The following is a 24,012-nucleotide window of genomic DNA, read 5'->3' as shown; positions in this document are numbered from 1 at the left end:
GCCATTACGGAGACGTGGCTACAGGGTGACCAAGGCTGGGTACTGAATGCTCAAGGGTATTTGACATTTAGGAAGGAGTGTCAAAAAGGAAAAGGAGGTGGGTAGTGCTGTTAATAAAGGATGAGAGGAGTATGTTAGTGAGAGAGGATCAAGATGTAGAATCAGTTTGGGTAGAGCTAAGAAACAGCAAGGGTCAGCAAACATTGGTAGGAGTTATTTATAAGCCACCAAACATTAGTGACACTGTAGGGCATGATATAAACCATGAAATTAGAGGTGCATGTAACAAGAGTAATACAGTAACCATGGGGGGCTTCAACCTACATATAGACTGGGTAAAACAAATTAGCACTAATGCTATGGAGGACGAATTCCTGGAATGTATATGAGATGCTTTTCTAAAATGGTATGTTAAGGAACCAACTAGAGAATGGGCTATTTTAGATCTGGTATTGTGCAATGAGAAAGGGATAATTAATAACCGCATTGTAACGGAGCCTCTCGGGAAAAGTGACCATAATGATAGAATTTTACATTAAGTTTGAAAATGATGTAGTTCACTCTGAAACTAGGGTCTTAAATCTAAACAAGGAAACTACAAAGATATTGGGGCAAGTTGTTGTGGTAGATTTAAAGAAGTAATACATGGTTTACAACAAATTTACATTCCTTTGAGGCATAAAAACCCATTCGGAAAGGTGAGCCAACCATGGCTAACAAGAGAAGTTAAGGATTGTATTAGATCAAAAGAAGAGGCTTAAAAAGTTGCTAAAAGTAGTAGTAAGCCTCAGGATTGGGAGCATTTTACAATTCAACAACGGAGGACCAAGAAACTGATAAAGAAAATAGAATATGAAAGTAAACTAGCAAGAAACATAAAAACGGACTGTAAAAGCTTCTATAAGTATGGAAAAAGGAAAAGATTAGCAAAGACAATTGTGGGCGCATTACAGACAAAGACGGGGAATAAGGAAATGGCAGAAAAACTAAACAAATACTTTGTGTCTGTCTTCACAGAGGAAGATTAAAAAACTCCCAGAAATATTAAAGAACCAAGGGACTAGTGAGAATGAGAAAATGAAAGAAATTAATATTAGTATAAAAATAGCACTGGAGAAATTAATGGGGCTAAAAGTTGACAAATCCCCTGGAGCTGATGATTTACATCCCAGAAGGTTGAAAGGGGTAGCTGTGAAGATAGTGAATGCGTTGATCATCTTCCAAGATTCTATAGATTCTGGAACGGTTCCTGAAGATTGGAAGGTAGCAATTGTAGTCCCACTATTTAAGCAAGGAGGGAGAGAAAAAACAGGGAACTACAGATCTGTAAGCCTGACAACAATAGTAGGGAAAATGTGAGAATCTATTATAAAGGATGCTATAACAGTGCAGGAAAATGGCGTTGAGGTAGAAGATCAGCCATGATCTAGTTGAATGGTGGAGCAGACTCAAGGGGCTGAATACCTACTCCTGCTCCTAAATATGAAAAGTAGATGTATCATATAGAGGTAATTAAAAATGTGCATGTAAATTGATTTTTTTTGAAGGGTTAATTTTTTTTTTGTCATCTCCCTCAGCCCTCACACCCACACCCTCCCCAACAATTTTCATCACTCCTCCTCTGAGAGTACTGAATTGTGGGTCCATTGATACTGGCAGCCCTCTGGTTAAAGGCCTGCTCAGGTCTGTAAAAAAAAACCCGACCCAAGCCTGACAGAACTACATCCAACCCGAGCCCGACCCGCCCCGAGTCCTTCCATTTTTTCCTGCGCCCAACCCGACCATCAGTTAACTTACCTTGTGTTTTTCACTTTGTTGCTAATCTGCACAAGCTTAAAATAACTAACAAAACCAACTTTCTAGTCCAAAAATTAAATTAACATTGGAGCCACTTACCTGTGATACAGCATGCCCGACCCAGCCCGACCCGAGCCCGAATGCCGGACCCGACCTGCAACCGACACATGTCATCGTGTCCCATCGGGTTCGGGTCAGGTAGCAAGCCTTTACCTCTGGTACCTTGTTCAAATGGCATGAAGTGCCAGCAAGCTATTTTTATCACAAGGGCATCACTGCTGAGCTCAATTCTGTTCTCATAAAAATTTGTATGCATGTACTTCCTAGAATGGGTCACTGGTTAGCAATCAGGAATAGGAGCCCTCGCTGATATTTTTCCTGTCACTAGTGAAGCCACTGAGGCCAATCACAGCACTCCTACTACAATACCAGTTGAAATCACCAAACTAGGCACAGACCAGAGACAAAAGTCAGGACTCTCCTAGTCAGTATAGTTAAGTACCACATCAGATAATGCATTTATGCACTCAACCCTCAACGGTGCCCTGATAAAAGTGCATTTGTAGTCACCAACTAAGAAGGGACAAAAGGAGGAAAAGCCAAGTTCTTGTAAAAGAACATGTAACCAAGGCACATAGACCAGGAAGTCCCAGATTGGTTCCCAGGCTGTACTTGGTAAATATGGTGAGCCATTTTTGATTATTATTCAATGTCCTACCTTTAGAATGAGTTTTGTTCAGGTGAGGTATGTAACAGGTGGCCAATCCATTACCACCTGTTTTACACCCCCACTGAAGTTAGGCATTACCTTCTACACATATGGGGCATGGCAGTGTAGTGGCTATATTACTGGAATAGTAAATTAATACTAGCCCTTACTAATAATCCAGAGAACAAAGGTTCAAATCCCACCGTGGCAGCTTAAAAACGTAATTTCAGTTACAAAATATCTAGAAATAAAAGACTGGTATCAGTAAAGGTGACGATATCCTAATAATTCAACTGGCTCATCAATGTCCATTAGAGAAGGATATCTTTGTCTGTACCCATTCAGGCCTATATGTGGCACCAGTTGCACACCAACATGGTTAACTCTTAAAGCCCTCTGAAGTAGCTTAGCAAGCCACTCAGTTATATCAAACCGCTACATGCAATTGTTCAAGAAGGCCCATTAGCACTTTCTCAGGGTAACAAGGGATGGGCAGTAACAGCCAGCCTTGCTGAAATGCCCATATCCCAAGAATGAATATTAAAAGAATGGCTGAGTACCTACCTGTGCAGGGCATTGTTCTCAGAGATGAGAAATAGAATCAGGTGTAGGCTATTCAGTCCTTCAAACCTAATCCACCATTTAATAAGATCATGGCTAATCTTCAACCTCGACTCCACCTTCCCGTTCTATCCTCATATTCCTTGTTTCCCTTAAAGCCCAAAAATCTATTGATCTCTGTCTTGAATATAATCAATGACTGATAATCCAAAGCCCGCTAATTGCTTCCTGTACCTGCATGCTAACTTTCTGTGATTCTCGTACAAAGATTCCCAAGTCCCTCTGAATGCTAACATTTCTCAGTCTCACCATGTAAAAAAAAATCTGCTTTACTATTTTTCCTACCAAAGTATTTTTCCTACCATATTATATTCCATCTACGACATTCTTGCCCACTCACTTAACCTGCCTATATCCCTTTGCAGCCTCTTGGCATCCTCTTCACAGCTTATTTTTCCACCTAGCTTTGCATTGTCAGCAAACTTGGATACATTAGACTCGGACCCTTATCTAAATCATTGATATATACTGTAAATAGCTAAGGCCCAAGCACTGATCCTTGTAGCACTCCACTAGTTGCAGCCCAACAACCAAAAATGTCCTGTTTATTCCTAATCTTCTTTTCTGTCTGTTCACCAATCCTCAATCCATATTACCCCCAATTTCATGAGCTCTGATTTTGTGTTGATACTTAGTTTCAAATCCTGCTGATCACTGGAATGAATACCTCCTCTCTCTGCAAGTATTAAAAACAAGAACAAGCCCTTCAGATCTTGTGACTGATTTTTCATCCATCTTAATGCACAAGATGGAGAGGCTATCTGTGGTCAAGAAGGTGGGTGACATTTTCTTGGACTACTTCAGCTACGGTATTTTGATCCTGTTGCTAAGAGATGTGCAACGACAGCTCAGGGATGAATCTACCTCAAAATTTCCTCTCTTTCTGTACAGAAACATTTGACCTCTGCTTGTTCTTCTTCCACAACAGCATAACTGAGAACAAAAACTAAAGTGGTAAAGGGAAATGAATGTGCCAACCCACGTGCCATGATTCTCTCTGGTTCTATGATTTAATATTCCATTTTACTGTGCTATCACATTATCTATGGGTATGAAAATGTTGAAGTGCATCTGTATGACAGCCATATATCCAAGTTTGCTGATGACACAAAGATTGGTGGCATAGTACGTTGTGTATATGGGAGCATAAAATAGAGACATTGATAGATTAAGTGTAGGCCAAAACTGTCTCAGGTGGATTTCAATGCAGGTAAATATGGGGTCACCCATTTTGGTCCAAAAAGAGAAAGATCTGAGTAATTTTTCAAATGCTGATATGCTAGAAACACTGGAGGTTCAATGAGATTTAAGGGTCCACGTGCACAGATCACTAAAATGTATTGATCAGGTGCAAAAAATAATCAAAAAGGCTAACAGAATTTTAGCCTTTAGAACTAGGAGGCTAGAACATAAGGGGAAGGAAATTTTGCTACAGCTATTCAAAGCCCTGGTTAGACCGCATCTGGAGTACTGTATACACATTTGGACACGACACCTTAGAAAGGATATACTGGCCTTGGAAGGAGTGCAGATGTTTACCAGAATGTTACCAGGGCTCCAAAAGTTAAAATGCAGAGAAATTACATAAACTAGGTTTGTATTCCATGGATTATAAAAGGTTAAGGGGTGATTTGATTGAGGTTTTTAGGATTTTGGAAGGAATTGATAGGGTAGATAGAATTATTTTCCACTGATGGGAGTCCAGGACAAGGGGATATAACCTTAAAATCAGTGCCACTCAGGAGCGAAGCTAGGAAACACTTCTTCACGCAAAGGGTAGAAGAAGTGTGCAGGTCTCTCCCACAAAGAGCAGTATATGCTATGTCAATTAATAATTTTACAGGGTGGGTGGATGAGATTAGGATACAGATCAGACATTGGGCTGCATTTTGTGCAGCCGGCGGGGCTCTCGGTGCTGGGCCAAAAAAGGCAAGGGAATCCCAGCCTCAGCCTTTTCAAGTCCCCCCCCCCCCCGGGCGTGATCCTCCATTGTTCTGGAAGCAAAGTTTCCGGCATTGGGTTCTTCATCCCTTTAAAGATAGGAATCCTGCCTCCAAGAGCTGCCAGCCAATTACAGGGCTGGCAGCTCAACAGTATCAGCAGTACCACTGGGAGCGGTGGCTACTGCCGGTATTGCAGAGGCCTTGGACCTAGCCCCAGCACTGGAAGCTCGAACATTAGGTAAATGAGGCGGAGTTGCCAGGTCCAGTCCAGAAGGCCCCAACGAGTGGGGGTAGGGGGGGTGGGGTTCATGGAGCTGGAGGTTTTACTGGCGGGGATCCTCTGTGGGCCACAGATTGCCCATGGAGGAGGGACCCCCTCCCCCTCCAAATACTGGAGGGAGGGCGCCTCATAATACTGGGCACCCTCCCTGCGTGGCGGAGGCACTCCCGCCACTGGTTAAATTCCAGTGGCAGGGAGGAAGAGGCCCTTAAGTTTCTGTTAATAGGCCACTTAAGAGCCTCAATTGGCCCATAAGCGGGAAGGCCTTCATCAGCCTATCCCACCCCTGGCAAAATCGCTTGACGACAGGCCCTTCGTCCCTCCCATCACCACCCCCCCCCACCCCGCCAACATCCAACCCCGTCTCAGAGGGGTCCATAAAATCCAGCCCATTATCTCACTAAATGGCTGAACAGACATGAGGGGCTGAATGGTCTACTCCTGCTCCTATCTATCCTGAATACACTAGTTTATGACCAGCTAAGATGCTTTAAACTTGGAAAATATAAGACATTATAAAATGGTTAATTTTAAACGGTGATGCACTTAACACTAATGAAAATTGAACATCAACATTACCATTTATTTGACTTACTGAGTTGACCGTCTGGAATTTCGGTAAAATGTAGATAATGAAGTATTTAAACAATTGAAAATTGGTGTTCAAGGTGCATCTTTGTGCATTTTATTGTGCCCACTTAAATCAAGAGCAATTTTGATTGAATATGACTTAGGATCTTAGCAAAATGTCAACTGTAAAATAAAAACAAGAGTAATGATCTTATGTTATTTTTTGTTTCTCTCTCACACATTATTTATATTAGACTGTTACGAGTGAGAAAAGCAGTGATTATCCTCTTCTTCCTTTTAATACACACTTTGTGGCTTTCCTACACGTTATCTTGGAGCATGGCAGTTCCCATAATCAGAATTCCCATGGAGTGCCTGCTGGGTACAGGATCAATATACTGCATATGGTAGTCATGTGCCACGTTTTCAAGAACTGGATTTTTTAAATTTGTTATATAAAGTGGCACTTCTGTTTTGGTCTCTTCATTACATTGCTGTCACAGAACAGATTAAAATACACAAACAGGAAAGTACAAAACTTTTGCCATTACAAAAGTAGTTATCTTATTTGCCAATCTCTAAGGCATATTGAAGCAATGAAATGTAATTTGGAACATAAACCAGTAAGAGCAATCTTTTAATGATTCATGATAAAAGGTACTTACAAAAATTCCCATTAAGACTTAGTCATAGAGTGATACAGCACTGAAACAGGCCCTTCGGCCCACCAAGTCTGTGCCGACCATCAACCACCCATTTATACTAATGCTACATTAATCCCATTTCCCTCTCCCATCTTCACCTTCCCTCAATTTTCCACCTACCTACACGAGGGGCAAATTACAATGGCCAATTTACCTATCAACCTGCAAGTCTTTGGCATGTGGGAGGAAACCGGAGCACCCGGCAGAAACCCAAGCAGTCACAGGGAGAACTTACAAACTCCACACAGGCAGTACCCAGAACTGAACCTGGGTCGCTGGAGCTATGGTGCTAACCACTGCGCCACCCCTGATCATCACATTGCTTTGCACTGAAGTTTTAATTTCAGATACACAAATGTGAATACAATCAACACCAAATACTTTAAATTTATACTTTATATCATATTCTAGCAAAAAGAACACAACAAACTTAATATTTCTTCAGATAACAAATTTAGAACTTCAGTTAATACTGATCTTTAGTTTATATTTCGGCCTTGTTGAGAGGGATCTGAATAAAAATGATACACCAACTACAAAGATGCTTGCTATTTTATTACATTCCCACTCAAATCACACGAAAATATTTTTTCTATATTTAGTTTTATTGAGTGTGTTGATCTCTCCTGATATGATCACAACTAAAACATGTCTCCTTTGTGCTGAAACAGGAAAGAAAGTGCTGTTACTGCAGGACTTTATGATAAATTTCATACCTAATGAATACCTCTTACATGCTGGTTAGTATAAAAGGAAGTGATTTGTGTTTCTCAAACTGTTTGATATTGAGTCATGGATTTTTTTTCTGAAACCTTTAATTGGGTTTTACTTTTTGGTGTTGGTTTTTGACCAGGGTGAAACCATGGAGTCTCAGCTTCAAAATAAAGCACTCTGACACAACCACAAAGGTTACGGTTTCTGAAAATGAGAACACACATTTGCCATTGCTGGAATTTGACTATTCAAGTGAAAACAACTGAAGAGAGAACACCCAGTAAAGGTGAACCAATTGTAATGTTGTGTAAATAAGACAAATGAGGTCTGCGTGAAGCTCATAATCGACTGAATAAATCTTTCCTTTTTACAGGGTGTCTGTCTTGCCTCATTATAGCACTCCTCTTCATTACTGTTTATGTCTAACCCTCTTTAACAGGCTTGGGCCCTCTGAGTATAGCAGAGGATAAAATGTGATGTCTCTCCTTTCCTTTCAATTACCTGACACAGTCACTTCTGAATGAAAACTGCTGCATCCCTTGATAGAGACTGTGAATATAATCATGCTTCTTGTGACAACAAGTGAGGTACCTCATACACTAACCCCTTGAGAAAGCTTTTCTCAGTTTTCACCAGAACGGCTGTGCATACTGTGTTAAGGAACGGTACAACAGCAGGTCCCAAAGACGTGCATATGCACTCAAGGGAAAGAATGGATTTATGTAGTATCAGAAACACGGTGTACAGGACACAATTGTACATTTATTATTTATCACTTTATAGTCCCCAACAGAGAAGACAAGAGTCCCTTGACAATGAGTGCTCTCTTCAGACAGTATTGGGTAGTACAGAGACCACTACAACAATGACAGTAAATAAGCACCAGCTGCAGTGAGTATTTTATTAAAAAGTTAGCAATTGTGTTTTACTGAGTCTTATCCCTCACTATAAGATGGTGCTTCAGAAAAAGAAAGGCTAATGGGATAGTTAACAGTTCAAAGTGCAGCTTTTTCTACCCAGAAATGTCAAATGTTTTGATTGTATATGTGGATATAGCAGATGTATTCAATACAGGGGCTTTCCTTGCCCTTGGGCAGTGACAATGTGTCCATTCTACTGTATGCAATTACAGAATCAATAAAACATCCCTTTGAAAGTCACTGGACTAGTGCCGACATGCAGGCAGTAGTTGTACTGACATTTCAATGCTACTGTTATTACCAGCGTCAAACATATTTTGTAACAAATATCAAAATATAGTTACACCCTGAGATCAAACCACAAAACCATGTTTGTTCACTGAAAGAACATAAGTATGTAGTAAACAACCTGCTCAAGATGTATTAAGGGAAATCAGTTTTTCAATAGGCCTCATTTTATGATTGAGTTTTAACTTGATGATTCTAGCAAGTAAAATTAATGTTCTAAAACAGAACTTAAAGCCCAGGCCTGCCTTAAAAGGGGTTTTAAGCTCCATTCTGCCATCTTAGATTTAACACTAATGTAGCATGTATGTACATGAACTGGTAATATTGTGATCAGACAGACATTCTCATTTTGTAACATATCGTTAAATCTAAAATCCAAAACACAACCATCCATAAATTACAAACCCCACAAATTTTAGAAGAGATAAAACTTGCTGCACAGCACAACTTGAACACAAACATTTACATTCTCAAAGTCTGTCTAGATGAAATCAAGTGGATTAATTCTATGTACCTAATGGTCGACTTCACTTTGGGTCTCAGTTTCACACTCAGCAAAGCAAAGGCTCAAATCATTGATCATACCAGACTATAGCACTGTACTTTGCTACACTACCACTACCATTAACTGGACCAACTTGGCTAACAATCTGAATTTGTTCTTACTAGGTAATAATGGTGTAGTTTTCACATTCCACGAACAGTAAGAACATGTACTTCAAACAGTTAAATCAAGTTTGCCCCAGTACTTTTAATGTTTATAGTTAAGGTACCTTATTCATCAACAATCGATTAAGTTTGCTAGAAAATATTTTGGACGCTTAAGACTTTTTTTCTCATGTGGCCAGAGATTTATTCAGGTTGTCACAAGTTGCAATAGATTTATTCAGATTGTCACATATAAAGTTTTGCTCATTTCCATTGTACAACTTCTGACACACAAGTTGAAATGGCAGGAAAGAAATGCTTGGGTTGGAGAGCTGCACCCGCGTTTCCACTTTCTCCAATTAGGTGCCAATTTTCATTTGATAGAATTTATTCTCTCAAGATGAATATCTTAAGGCACTGCCTCGCTTTTACGGTGACCACCAAAAGGCACATTTGAAATACAATACAATCAAAATCTTTCACTTTTTTTTTGCAGTCAGTTCTTGAGTTGAGTTTCCAAATGGTGTTGATGTCTACATTGTAGGTACAAACCAATGGTTGAAATATGAGCCAAGAGGTTTTAACCAGCCAATTTTCTCTCCTTCTAACTGAAGGTGTGACCAATGTTGATGCATTATCCCCACTGGTGCTGGTAGCCCCCAGTGCATTCCTAAAGTGGGCATACTTTACATGGGTACCAAAAGAGTGAATGTTAGCATGTTGTTTGACCAGTAGAGGTTCAATGCTGCCTTCATCTCAAATCCACACAAGCGCTTTCATCCTGAAATCACTGGATAGTCATCATCAGTGATCCGGCTAATTTTTCTCCTCTCCCTAACCCATGATGCTGAGAACTGAATATTGTATCCACAACTAAATCAGCTACCTTAGCACAGCGTGAAAATCTCACTAACAGACTAGCATTTACCTACTTATGACAAATGTTCCCTTTAAGATTTAGTTGTTGTGCAGTTTCTCTGAGCACGAGTAATTTATCACAGAACATTCCCTGCGTGGTACTTTCCAGGGCAGTTGCTTGGCCACGCAGCCGCGTACCCACACAGCTTAGTGGGGACATTCCTTATAACAGTACATTTACTTACTTAACCATCAGCCTAGCTCAAATATTATGAAACAAAATATGTTGTTCAAAATCTGAAATAACTGATTGCAGAACGTCAGGAAACCAGTACCGTAGAAAAGGTGGAGAACGTTGAACATATGGAGTGCTACTGAATCTAATGGCACCCACTTTTATAAGTATAATCTGATGCAAGGAATGAGAATTGAGTGAGATCGCTTCAGAACTATATGCCATTTACATCAGCTAGATCAAAGGTTCCCAAACTGTGGTACGTGTATCCTGAGACATTTCTGGTGGGTACGCAGGAGAAATTGTGTAATAACGGATTCCTTTTGCATATCCCCTCCCCTCATGCTCCCTCTCCTGAACTCCCTCCACTTTCCCTTGCGTGTGCTTCCTCCATTGCTCTTTCTTCATTTACAGTGCACAATTTCTCAGTAAAATAAAGCCCCTCTCGATCTTGCGAGAGGGCTCTGAAATCCTGGGATGTGCTAAAAACGTGGGTAAGATTGGTATGACATCATCATATCATCATGCTTGGGCTGTTTACTGAAGTAATCCAGTTACAGAGGAAGCTTCCAAGAGACTCCGTAAGTGTTCGTTGCCTTAAGAGAGCCATATGTACAACACCAGACACTATGAACCAGTGAATTATTATAGCCTGCATCTGACAGTAGGACCTAATAGGGACGGATGGAGTGGAGGGAGGGCGGGGGGGGGTGGAGTGGAGGAAGAGACAGTTGGTGCTTGTTACGGAGGATGGAGATAGTTGGTGTTTTATGGAGGCTGGGAGCGTTATATTCAGTTGCACGTCGCACTATAGCTACATCTACTGGGACATAACAGTGAAAAATAGACAGATGGTTAAAGACAGGCAATGTTTAGAGCACACAAAGTATCAGTGATGAGAAGCAAAGTGATGAAATTTGTCCAGCTATCATCAGTGTACTTGCTGAAATTGCTGGTGAGACAATGAATACTGTTTCAACATGCAAATCTCAGCCTGCAAAGCCAAACCTTGACACCATGCACAAAACAGGATCTATATCAAAGAGACATAGGTATGACAAAAAGTACATTGAAATAGGATTTACTTGGACTGGAGCCATTGAATTTCCTCAATCGCTGTGTGTGTTATGTGGTGAAGTCCTGTAGAGTTACAGCCTAAAACCATCTCTTCTACACAGGCAAAAGCAAAATATTGCAGATGCTGGAAATCTGAAACACAAACAAGAAACGCTGCAAATACTCAGTAGGTCTGACAGCATCTGTGGCGAGAGAAGCAGAGTTAACTTTTCAGGTCAGTGACCCTTCATTTGTTCTGATGAAGGGTCACTGACCTGAAATGTTAACTCTGCTTCTCTCTCCACAGATTCTGCCAGACCTGCTGAGTATTTCCAGCATTTCTTGTTTGTCTTCCGCACAGATGCTTGGAGCCAAAACATGAACAGCAAGAAAAAACTGCCAAAATTTTTCAAGCAGAATACTGGCGCAGATAATGGCGAGCAATACGGTTTCATGCTTATCTGCTGCTAATGACAATATTAAGGCCCTTGAAGCCTCATTTATAGTGAGTTACCGAATTGTGAAGTAAGGAAAATGTCATACCATAGCAGAAGAATGACTACTATCTGTGGCTGTAGACATGGTAAGTACTATGCTTGAAGTGAAGGCTCAAAAATTAGTTGTCAGTGCCATTATCAAACGACGTCAAATGAATTACATGACCAATGATGCCCTAACTCAATTAGTGAACAGTGTCATTACCAGCCAGCAATGTTTCTGTATTGTTTGTTAAAGTGTCAAAGCGCCTTTGAATTATTTTGCGCAGCTGAGTACACAAGGAGCTGATTTGTGGATGGCCTGCGCAGGGACTTTTGGGTTGTGGTGGTGCAGCTTAGAAGGAATATTGGCACCTAGTGCTTTGTTCTGCAGCTGGACAATCCACAGATGTGGCAGGTTTAGCTCACCTTCTGTTGTACTTAAGGTATAATTTACAAAGGTGCAATGCAAGAGGACGTTTTGTTTTGGCAGAAGCTGTCTAAACAAACAACAATGAGAAGACTTGCCGATTGCTTGACAGCTTCATTAATCAACATGATATCATCTGATCACAATGTACTGGCATCTGCACCAATGGAGCAAAGTCAATGACTGGTCGGAGATGTGATGCGTATCAGAGCAGCCGCTCTGAATGCGATGTGGCTGCATTGCAGGATACATAGGGAAGCAATCGCCAGCAAGAGCATGCCTACCAAACTGAAGGAGGTCCTGGACAATGCTATGAAGATGGTAAACTTTATAAAAGCTTGATCTTTGGATTCCAGAATATTTTCTGCTCTATTTAATGAGATGGGAAGGGAGCACATTAACCTATTGCTCCACATGGAGGTTTGATGGCTGTCACATGGCAAAGTCTTCGATGTTTCTTTGTACTTCACTCTGAGGTCAAGTTATTCTTTACAGACCACACATCCCCATTCTGTGTCTGCATGACACAATCTGGTTGCCACGGCTGGGCTACTGTCAGGTGTATTTTCTCACCTAAATGAACTACATCTACAGCTTCAAGGGCTGTGTGCAATCATCTGCAATGCCCAGGACAAAACTGACTCAATGATAAAAAAAAAGCTGGAATTCTGCATTCGCTTTGTGGACAACAAATGAACTACTGTTGCTGAGCAATGTTAAAGGTGGCATCAAGTAATATCTCACTGAACTGGTGAGGCAATTCTGTGATTGCTTTCCCTCAATGGGAAGTGCAAACAGTGGGTCTGTTACACTTCTCACAGTACCCATGACGCAAGACTTGTCAGTAAAAGATCAAAAGAACCTCCTGGATATCGCAACAAATGCTGGACTGAAGAACAACAGCAGTTTGCTAAGTTTTGGGTCCAAATGCAAACAGATCCCTATAGTGTCAGACAGCACTGTCGAGGTTTTGCTACCGTTTGCTACAATTTACCTGTGTGAAAGTGGATCTTCATCAATCACTGGAATGAGATCAAGTATCATCAGTGCCTTTGTGTAGAAAATAACTTACAATTCAACCTATCGCCTACCACTCCAAACATTATGTGCCTATACTTGAACAAACAAGCGCATCAGTCACTTTAATGGCAAACAGTACTAGGTAAGCCATTAAGTTGTATACAAGTGTATTATAATTTGTGCATTTTGTACAATGCTTGGGTACTAAAGGGGTTAAAATATTAAATACTGGTAGGGGTACACGGGCAGCTGGTAGATCTGGAAGGGGGTACGCAATAAGTAAAGTTTGGGAACCACTGAGCTAGATATGGACGAGCACGCATTTCAAAGCAAACAACTAGATAATTCCTGCATCAATTACACTTTTCAGTGTGAATACTATAAGGTAGGTTTTATAACTTTGTGCACCAGATGCACATATTGAGAGTTCAGTTACGAGGTCAGTGGGCTCCACAGGATTTTAGATCCACTTTTATTAATGAATGGAAAATCCTGCTGGAGCCAATGACCTCCACACCCAAGTTCCCAGTATTGCATGGATCGCATATGATGCTCTGCACTGGGACTGGAAATCTATCCTTATATGTAAGCAACGGAGACAAACCATTAACTGCCTGTTAAATTTTAAAAATTGTACTTCTTGCTCCTCTGATCGTTCAGTGAGTTTATCCAATAGATAGCTCAGCTCCACAGACCAGGAAGGTCCCAGGTTTGATCCTTGGTCTGTGTTGAGGTAGCCATTTTAGCTAAGGCAGAGGGAGAAGAGCCAAATTTGGGGTTACAAAGTGAAAAGCAGACAGAAACCTTGCTTTAGTTGGGTTATCTACACACCTGCACTAAAAACGTGTCAAGACTCACTACCAAAATTATGAATAATATGCACTTGAGCAAAATACTGGAGTGTGAGAAGTATAGTGGAACCATGCACCAGCAAAGGGTCAACATCTAGAGGAGAGAAGGTTGGTGATTTAAAAAATGTACTTTTGCACAGGGGTAGCATTAGAATCAATATTAGCAATAATAACAATAACTCTTAGGCTCACAGCTGTGCTTCTTATTGCATATACCAGTATTCAAATTGTGCAGGTATTAGATGTCAAAGGACAGGCTCACCAGGAGACTGCTATAGAATTGATTTAAAGTACAAACTTCCACTCAATAGTGGATATTTAAGACAGCCCAGATACTACCAATACTAGACTAGGAAAGTGAACAATACACACAAAAGTCCTAAAATTACAGAAATGAATGACTGCATGTTTAACTGGCCCATAATATTTTACATATATATTAAATATATAAGGGAGACATCGCAAGAAAACTTTCACACTGGGATTGAAATGTACTTGGAGAAAATTTACGTTATCACAAGGAAAAAAGCATTTCTGGCTACATAAAAAGAGAGCACACAGCTTTTAAAAAAAAAGTTAAAAAGGTTAAAAAGAACCATATGTGAAAATAGTTTTCAAAAAAGTTAGAATTTTTTCACATTGACAAAATTCAAATTTTATCATGCAATATTACAGTTAAAACAAAAGACATTTTCCTTAAAGCATGATACTGCCTGCAGTTCTTTGTAGGTCTGCTGCACTGTCACTAACTACTGTCTACGGCACCTATGAACAAACCTTGAAACAAGCCCAGGCCAAGTAAGATGATTATCTAATTACTTTTGCTTTCAGAAAATTATTGAATACTTTTTATTTCTTCGGTTTACAGTAATGATTTTTTTAAATGTTAATGGTACTACCATGACTATCTCTGAAGCTACCAATTTGAATTTTAAACTTTCTGCAACTGTAATAATAACCAGCAGCACATTCAAGATGCGCACTTCCCACTTTCAATGCCCAAACGTTATCTTTGGCACATTTCACTTCTGAATGTGAAGTTGCCTTGATCCTGGGCTTCCAACCCTATAAAGGAACTTCCTATGATGTTGCACTACAAGTGTATTTCAAGCAGGGGCATGTTACACAATACTTTCTCCTGAAATACTGTGGCCTTAGCAATCAAGTTGCTTTTTAAAAAAAAAAATGATCAAACCAGGGGGTGGGGACTGCACATCCTGCGTGAAACCGCATCCTGCACAGCATCACCGCGATTCACTGTAAATAAATACTCTTGTAGCAGAGCTTCCGTCAACTGTCACTGCATTGACTGTAATCACCTTCAAGTCCAAACAGGAAAGTACAGAAAAGCAAGTGAGATGGCAGATATGGGGTTTAATTTGCTTTTCACTGCAGTTTTCATTGGTGGTGTGTTTCCGATTCTCCTGGCTGCCAGCTGCCTGGAATCACTCCTGGACCTGGGTCTTTCCTGTTAACCTTCATAATTTCTCTGTCTTAAATGCATTATTATGGGTGAGCCCAGCAAAGTGTGCTCCTGTCCAAATGTGGACTCACCCCTTCATTGTTCTCAGTTGCCAAAAAGAATCTGCTGAATGTTTTACCACAAGAATCTCTTCATGAGCAAAACTTTTATAATACTGCAAACATTAGCTCTCCACTGACACTCTAGACCTGTTAAGTTCTGCAATTCAATCAAAACACAATCTGAAAATCCTCTTGTCATCCAGCTCTGCATTCATATGCTCAAGCCTTGTCTAAGGATAACTGCATACAATCTTTCCCCCGAGCGATGCTTATATTGTTTTATTACAGCTCAATGAGTGTAGTTAAAATTGCATGCAGCTGCTGACTACTGCGGTCTATCTATGTTACGCATGGACACAAGTATTGCCCACCGGGCTTTAAAAAAAATCAGTTACTGGCCTGACAAAAGATTATGTACAGCTCTTTGGAAGGAAGAACATCTTGTATACTACAGCAGGAGCGGGTGATGTTAATGGATCAGCTCCTTTATAAAAGGATTCTGAAAGTCCTATCAAATGTCACTTGAGAATGCTAAATTTTAAACATGTGGCCTCCCCACATAAACCCTAAGACCTGTGCACAGTCTAAGGCAGCTTTAGAACAGCAGACGATGTGGTATATTAAGATTCAGAAAAAGTCTTTGTCAGAATCTGCTTTCAGATTCAAGCAATATGAAGTTTAAAATGGAAAAGCAGACTCAAAATGTATTTCTATCTGGTAAATATAGGAGATAGGTTTACTTTTGTGAAGTGATTATACCCAATGTATACATTCAAGTGAATAAAGGCACAGACACATTTATACTAGAAATGCCAAAGCTGGGTTCCCCCCACCCCACACCCTACCCCTCCAGAAATGCTTGCTTATGCTCTAAAAGTATAACCAAAATTTGTGTTCTTCTGTTACCCTGCATCTTGAAAAAGATATATTTGTAACCAATAACCTCAAATACAGGCAATGTAAAACATGCCTAAACAAGTACAATAACAAAATAGGCGGGTGTGAATTCACTAGTTTTCTTATTTGTTTTGTGAATAGCTATGATATGCTGTTTTATTCAGTTTTGGGCCAATTCTACAAGTTCAACAATATATAATATAAAGATGAGTAGTTAAATTTACCCAAGTCTTCTTGACATAAAGCAGGAAAAGTTATTGATGGATTTTTGCTAATAAAATGACAATGACAGTATTTCCAAATGTTAAATGCTTGCTTACACAATTATTAATTAATTTTAATTGAAAAATACCACAAATGATTTCAAAATCTCTGCATTATTTGAAAGGAAACACTACAAATATTCCTTGATTTGAATTTCAGCTCAGAATGGCAAGAAGATTCTGCAGTTTTAACTCCATACAATATAGCAGACACAATAATATTTTCCATGTGTGAAAGCTTTCATTATAGCAGGATTCCAATTATACAGTATATCGGTAATGTTCTGCATGCTGTGTCGCACCAGTGTACTATGCCACCTATTCTATCAGCATTCACATTCTGCTGTTTAACTCAACCCAGTTAAGAACACGAGCTGCAAGTGGTCGTCAGCAATTGATCTTTCTGCTCATTCCACAATTCCCACCACAAATTACCTATGTATAATTATTTTGACACCATAATGAAAAGGAAATGAGATTTGGTCACTGAAGGTTTATCTAATAATACTATTCCTTGCTAGACTTCATAAGACTGACAATCAAAAAGCCTTGCCCGTTTCAGCACAAAAACATTTGATAATTTTTTTTTAGAATAAACATTATTTATTTCCACAGAGTTGCCATTATCAGGAGGCAATGATAGCTGAATAATGAAAATGAAATCAAGGAATTTTGGTATTTCAAAGCTTTAATTTTTCCTGCTCTCACTTATGACATTTTCTTCCCCTGGAGAGACAAGATAAAGTGCTGTCATAAATGGTGAATCTCTTGTCAAATGACAGACTTGATTCACCATGGCAACCACAAATCAAGGTGCAAGTGTGAATTAAAGCCCTGCTTAAAAGGCGTTTGTATTTAAAAATGAATTTCAATCAAACAGATATTGGGTTAAGGCTTACCTTCTTTGTAGTTGTTGACTAAGAAACTGCTTTGCTGTGGTCAGTATTTGTACAGTCAGATTGTAGATAGCTGTGATAACTGTACCATTGGATATACAGGTAGTCTATTTGTAATTCGGTTATATGTGAGTTGTAATGAATATAGATGATCAGCACTTTTAGAATAAAAAGTAAGGGCTTTTTTTCCTGATTTACAGAAATTAATTTTTTCTTTTTAAACCAGGCACGTTTTAATTTAAAAATGGTTTATTTTATTCACAATGCATCTTTCATTGAAATTAACTAGCTTGCCTACAAATTAATTTCATTTTCCAACCAAAATTTTAATTAGTTCTATATTAAGATGCAATAAGGTTTTACAGTGTAACTCGTTTTGTCTTCTCACTATTTTTTCCAATGTAATAATTAATTTTAGTTTATCAGCTTAAGCTTTATGCTGCTTAATTTGATAACATTAAAAAAGCATCAAATGCTTAAAAGTTAAATTCATTTTATTTAAAATTATTTTAAAGATTTTTCACACTTAAAACTTTCAGAAAACATATTGAACTGGAAATGTAAGATTGCATATAGTAAAATGCAGACGCAGTAACTCTACCACAAAACTGACATTATTTTTCTACAAAAGTTTTAAACATACACGTCAATTCCGACTTAGAATAAATATGAGTGTGGTGTGTGATTTAACTTTGTGTAATCTGATGATTAAAAGAGACTTCTCACTGTATGTCAGCCAATAAGTGTCAGCCAATTAAATCACAGCATTTTCAGCTATGTTTGCGCTCGTAGAATTCAGAACAGCGTATTCCTAAACTATTTACTTGCACGCCTTAGATAGAATTACAGAGAAAACACATGGAAAAGGGCTGTTCTGCCCACCCAGTCCACAATGCTTCTTATTCTCCTGCAGATGAGCATTAATCTCGAGTATTCATTCTATAACCATACCCCTTTATTCCCCTTTCCTTGAACCACCTATCTAACTTATTCTTAAATATTGCCATGGTCAATGCTTTAATCACTAACTCTGGTAATGTAGTCCACAACCTCACAGACTGTTTAAAAAACAAGTTGCTACTACCCTCTGCCCTAAATCTCATGCATATAATTTTACCTCTATGTCTGTACTCTATTGAGCTCACCCTTATATATGTTTGGATTGAAACGTAAAGTTTGGGGGCATAAAAGAATGGTTTAAAAATCTGTCCACACTAAGCAGATTTACCTCCCCACCCTCACCCTCAGTTACATGGTATTAGGCTGGGGAAATTTATCCATAATCTAAAGCTCATAATTAGTGAATACATATATCTACAAAGAGTATAGTTCAACAAGAATATCACCTTTCACATTGGTGCTCATGTGTCTTTTTCACTAGCCAAGGAAATATCTTAAACCTTCCCATAAGTTATCATGTATCGTACTCCTCAGCATATTAATGGGTGAATCTCTACATGTGGCAGTTCTTTTAAGATCACCTGAGCCTTTTCTCCTTACACGTCTGTAAGTGTCCCAAGTTGATTTAAAAAACGGGTAATTCAGCAATCCCTTGCTCCCAGTAAGGAGACATGCTCAAAAGGAGCATGGATAAGAAACCAGACAGAATTACAGCTTTAGCTCTGACCCACATTCCCTTTGACTGCATCTCCCCAGTGAGAATCATAAGAATTAGTAAATGATCAGCAAGCATAAAACTGGCATTCTGGTGTACTAGAGGCACACAAGATGACTCAGTGGGTAAATGCACAGCATGATCTTGTACTGTGCCGTACAGAACAGGAAGATTCCAGGATTGATGCATAGCCAACTTAGCTGATCTCAGCCACACGGTGGCAGGTACATTACATTTGGCCTCAGTATCCTTTGGCGAAGGATGGGAAAAAGCATCCAGGATTCTCGTTCCTGCTCATTATCCAAAGTACATATAAATAGGTGACAGGCGAGACAGATCTGGCTCAGTTGGGATGCATGCCAGTTAGCCTGCTTGCAACTTTCTAGGCTTGCAGGTGAAGCCTGGCCAGTTGAATAAAGGTACAAGAGAGCTGTTGGCACCAATCAAATAAGAATCAGAAGATTTTCAAGTTGTAAAAATAGATGATAAAACGATTGTACAAGGACAAATCCACCACAAAAACGAATCTTTTTTTTCTTGTCCTGCCAACAGTTTGATCATCTTTTCCCCTTATTTTATAGATACTTTTATTTTATTATTTTATTTTTATTTTAGAGATACAGCACTGAAACAGGCCCTTCGGCCCACCGAGACTGTGCCGACCAACAACCACCCATTTATACTAACCCTACAATAATCCCATATTCCCTACCACCTACCTACACTAGGGGCAATTTACAATGGCCAATTTACCTATCACCTGCAAGTCTTTGCCTGTGGAGGAAACCGGAGCACCCGGCGAAAACCCACGCAGTCACAGGGAGAACTTGCAAACTCCGCACAGGCAGTACCCAGAATCAAACCTGGGTCCCTGGAGCTGTGAGGCTGCGGTGCTAACCACTGCGCCACTGTGCCGCCCCAAAGTCATTAACTTTGCTGAAGTTATAAAGGCTGATTTTCCAGTCCTGAAAATTGGAAATGGGACCGGCCAGCAGCTAGTGCAACGGTAGCCAAGAACCCACTGAGCTAACATGCAGCAATTGTCCTGTGTCAGCTCATTTTTATAATGTCATAAATTTCCTTGGCCTCACACAGGGAGGTAACCTAAGGGAGGCGGGAGCAGAACATCACACTGCAGCTGACATTTAAAGGGAGGAGGCTACTTAAAGCTAACTAGCTATATGGGGGAAGTGATTCTTGAAGCCTTTAGAAAGGTTCCAAATGTATTTGAATCCATTAGCAGTCTTTGAGCGCTGAAGGAGAGGGACAGAAATGTCAGGTAAAAATGAAGTCAATAGAAACCAAGTTTGATGGCAAATGACAAAGCAGCTTAGGAGCCTATTCACTGTTCAATGCTAGTGAAACATATGTGGTGCTGTATGAAGTGTGTAAAAGAGGAACTTATTTTGTTGAGCCAAAACACCATCCCAGAGGGTAGCAATGCAGCAGTCTAGCATGAAGAGACAGTTTGGCCTAATAGTCTGTGCAGTACTCCAGGACCTGAAACAGTAGCAGAATAGGATGACATGCTTCAAGGGATTTGACACTGTAGCATTATCAAACAGTATAACTTACCAAGTTGGCAGGCTGCTACAGTGTTCCAATGAAGCTCAACGCAAGCTCGAAGAACAGCACCTCATCTTTTGACTGGGCACTTTACAGCCTTCCGGACTCAATGCCGAGTTGAATAATTTTAGATCATAACCTCTGCTCCCCATTTTTTCTTTTTTTGTGTTTTTTTTTGTGGGTTCACTTCCCCCCACCCCTCCCCCCATCCCATTTCTTTCTTAATCTCTTTACATTGTGTTTGGCCGGTTGCTGTCTTGCCATTTACACCTCTTTACTTGTCCCATTATTTTTTTTTTATTCATTCATGGGATGTGGGCATCGCTGGCCAGGCCTGCATTTATTGCCCATCCCTAATTGCCCTTGAGAAGGTGGTGGTGAGCTGCCTTCTTGAACCGCTGCAGTCCATTTAGGGTAGGTATACCCACAGTGCTGTTAGGAAGGGAGTTCCAGGATTTTGACCCAGCGGCTGTGAAGGAACAGCAATATAGTTCCAAGTCAGGATGATGTGTGACCTGGACGGGAACTTGCAGGTGGTGGTGTTCCCATGCATTTGTTGCCCTTGTCCTTCTAGTTGGTAGAGGTCGCAGGTTTGGAAGGTGCTGTCTAAGGAGCCTTGGTGCATTGCTGCAGTGCATCTTGTAGATGCTACACACTGCTGCCACTGTGCGTCGGTGGTGGAGGGAGTGAATGTTTGTAGATGAGGTGCCAATCAAGCGGGTTGCTTTGTCCTGGATGGTGTCGAGCTTCTTGAGTGTTGTTGGAGTTGCACCCATCCAGGCAAGTGGAGAGTATTCCATCACACTGCTGACTTGTGCCTTGTAGATGGTGGACAGGCTTTGGGGAGTCAGGAGGTGAGTTACTCACCTCAGGATTCCTAGCCTCTGACCTGCTCTTGTAGCCACGGTAATATATGGCTACTCCCAGTTCAGTTTCTGGTCAATGGTAGCCTACAGGATGTTGATAGTGGGGGATTCAGCGATGGTAATGCCATTGAATGTCAAGGGGAGATGGTTAGATTCTCTCCTGTTGGAGATGGTCATTGCCTGGCACTTGTGTGGCGCAAATGTTACTTGCCACTTATCAGCCCAAGCCTGGATATCGGCCAGGTCTTGCTGCATTTCTGCACGAACTGCTTCAGTATCTGAGGAGTCAAGAATGGTGCTGAACATTGTGCAATCATCAGCGAACATCCCCACTTCTGACCTTAAGATTGAAGGAAGGTCATTGATGAAGCAGCTGAAGATGGTTGGGCCTAGGACATTACCCTGAGGAACTCCTGCAGTGACGTCCTGGAGCTAAGATGATTGACTTCTGGCTGAAGATTGTTGCAAATGCTTCAGCTTTATCTTTCGCACTGATGTGCTGGGCTCCCCCATCATTGAGGATGGGGATATTTGTGGAGCCACCTCTTCCAGTTAGTTGTTTAATTGTCCACCACCATTCACGACTGGATGTGGCAGGACTGGAGAGCTTAGATCTGATCCATTGGTTATGGGATCGCTTATGACTCCCCTTGGCTTTATACCATGAAATCTTTTGTCATTTAATCTGTCCTGCCTCCACCACATCACAGACCTTCCCTTTTGTTCTTCTTCCCCCCCCCGCAATCCCCTTTCACTTGCTCAAAATCTATTACATTTCTAACTTTTGCCAGGTCTGGTGAAAGGGCACACAGACTTGAAACATTAACTCTGCATTTCTCTCCACAGAGGTTGCCTGACCCGCTGAGTATTTTCAGCATTTTCTATTTTTGTTTAAGTTCATCCAATTCTTCACCATTTGAATGAATGGAGGAGATTCAGGTAATTTTTAATGCCTGGCTCAACACTGCAGTGGATTCACAATTGAGCAATGCCAGACAGCAGTGCTGTGAGATTCTCTCTTCTGGGAAATCTCACTCTACTTCCCTCCAAAGTCAGTTAGATCCTGACTCCAGATTTACACTGAAACTTCAGTATAATTACTCGATCCTTCCATCAGCTCCAAAGGTTTAAATATGGTTTGGCCATAATTCTGATCTAAAACACGTCAGCCTTTTTCATTTGTCCAGGTAACATCCTTCTGCCGTTGATACCAATAAAAGAAAGTCTGAAATTTGACACCTATGAAGGCCATGTCTGGGGGCTATTTCAGTAATTTGGAGCACAACTCCCTTGGTTCCTTCCTGAATGTAAGTTCCCAGAAGTCAGTCAACTATATAAATACAGGCATGCAATAGGTTTACTGCCAGTTTCTTATTAAGAAGTAAAGATTGTACCAAAGTATAATATTAATCCTGGTTCAGAGATATAATTCTAAGGGCAGAATAAAATTCCTTTGCGGGCAATTTTTGATAACTTGGTCAGGCATTAAAAACCTTCTGAGGTGGTCAAGGTGGAGTCTTGAACTGAAACGCCAGTTTAGCCCATGTTTAGTGCAAGATGCTATCTTGGTATAGAAGTTGAAGCGCATGCTAGAAATGGCCACCCAAAGGCTAGTTAAGGGACTAATCGCCACTTAAAATGCCTCCTAGCACTCAATAAGGAAGCTGCATGGCAGTCTGGTGGCTAATGCTTGTCCTAAAACCCTCTCCTAACAGCAATCAACTGTTTAGAAGTAAACAAGGCATTGATTTGGATTTCAAGTTCGACTAAAAGGATACTCACCATTTCAAAACTACACTTCTAACTTTTGCCAGTTCTGATGAAAGATCAGACCTGAAACGTTAACTTTGCTTTTCTCTCCACAGATGCTGCCTAACCTGCTGAGTATTTCCAGCATTTTCTGTTTTTCTTCAGATTTCCAGCATCTGTAGTATTTTGCTTTTGTACTCACCATTTCATGTTCAGTTGCTGCTTCTTCTTCTGAAGACCTGAATGCATGTGAGAGCAGCAGGGAGAAGATGATCCCATACAGCGTAGGTGCGAGAACACAGCCCTGTTTCACTCCACTCAGGATAGGAAAGGGGTCTGATGAGGTAACGCTATGCTGAATTGTGCCTTTCATATTGTCATGGAATGAGGTGATGATACTTAGTAGCTTTGGTGGACATACAATCTTTTCTAGTAATCTGAAGAGACCACGTCTGCTGACAAGGTCAAAGGCTTTGGTGAGATCAATGAAAGCAACGTAGAGGGGCATCTGTTGTT

The 24,012-nt window shown here is 40.4% G+C and overlaps 1 protein-coding gene and 1 long non-coding RNA gene across 16 annotated transcripts in view; one reads left to right on the top strand and one right to left on the bottom strand.

Moving 5' to 3' along the window:
* LOC137380027 (uncharacterized) overlaps nucleotides 1-7,665 on the top strand; it is a 33,602-nt gene extending 25,937 nt beyond the window's left edge. Inside the window, exons 2-3 of the long non-coding RNA XR_010976953.1 lie at nucleotides 7,296-7,364; nucleotides 7,478-7,665. This is a non-coding gene — a long non-coding RNA (uncharacterized lncRNA). The remainder of the gene's footprint in view (nucleotides 1-7,295; nucleotides 7,365-7,477) is intronic.
* Nucleotides 1-24,012, bottom strand: part of LOC137380025 (forkhead box protein P1-like) — a 621,483-nt gene that overhangs the window by 481,218 nt on the left and 116,253 nt on the right. The window lies entirely within an intron of this gene.

Source organism: Heterodontus francisci, chromosome 19 (genome assembly GCF_036365525.1).
Source record: "Heterodontus francisci isolate sHetFra1 chromosome 19, sHetFra1.hap1, whole genome shotgun sequence".
In the NCBI taxonomy this organism is placed as follows: domain Eukaryota; kingdom Metazoa; phylum Chordata; class Chondrichthyes; order Heterodontiformes; family Heterodontidae; genus Heterodontus; species Heterodontus francisci.
Note: the sequence above shows the minus strand (reverse complement) of the source record. Positions and strands in the feature narration are given on the sequence as shown.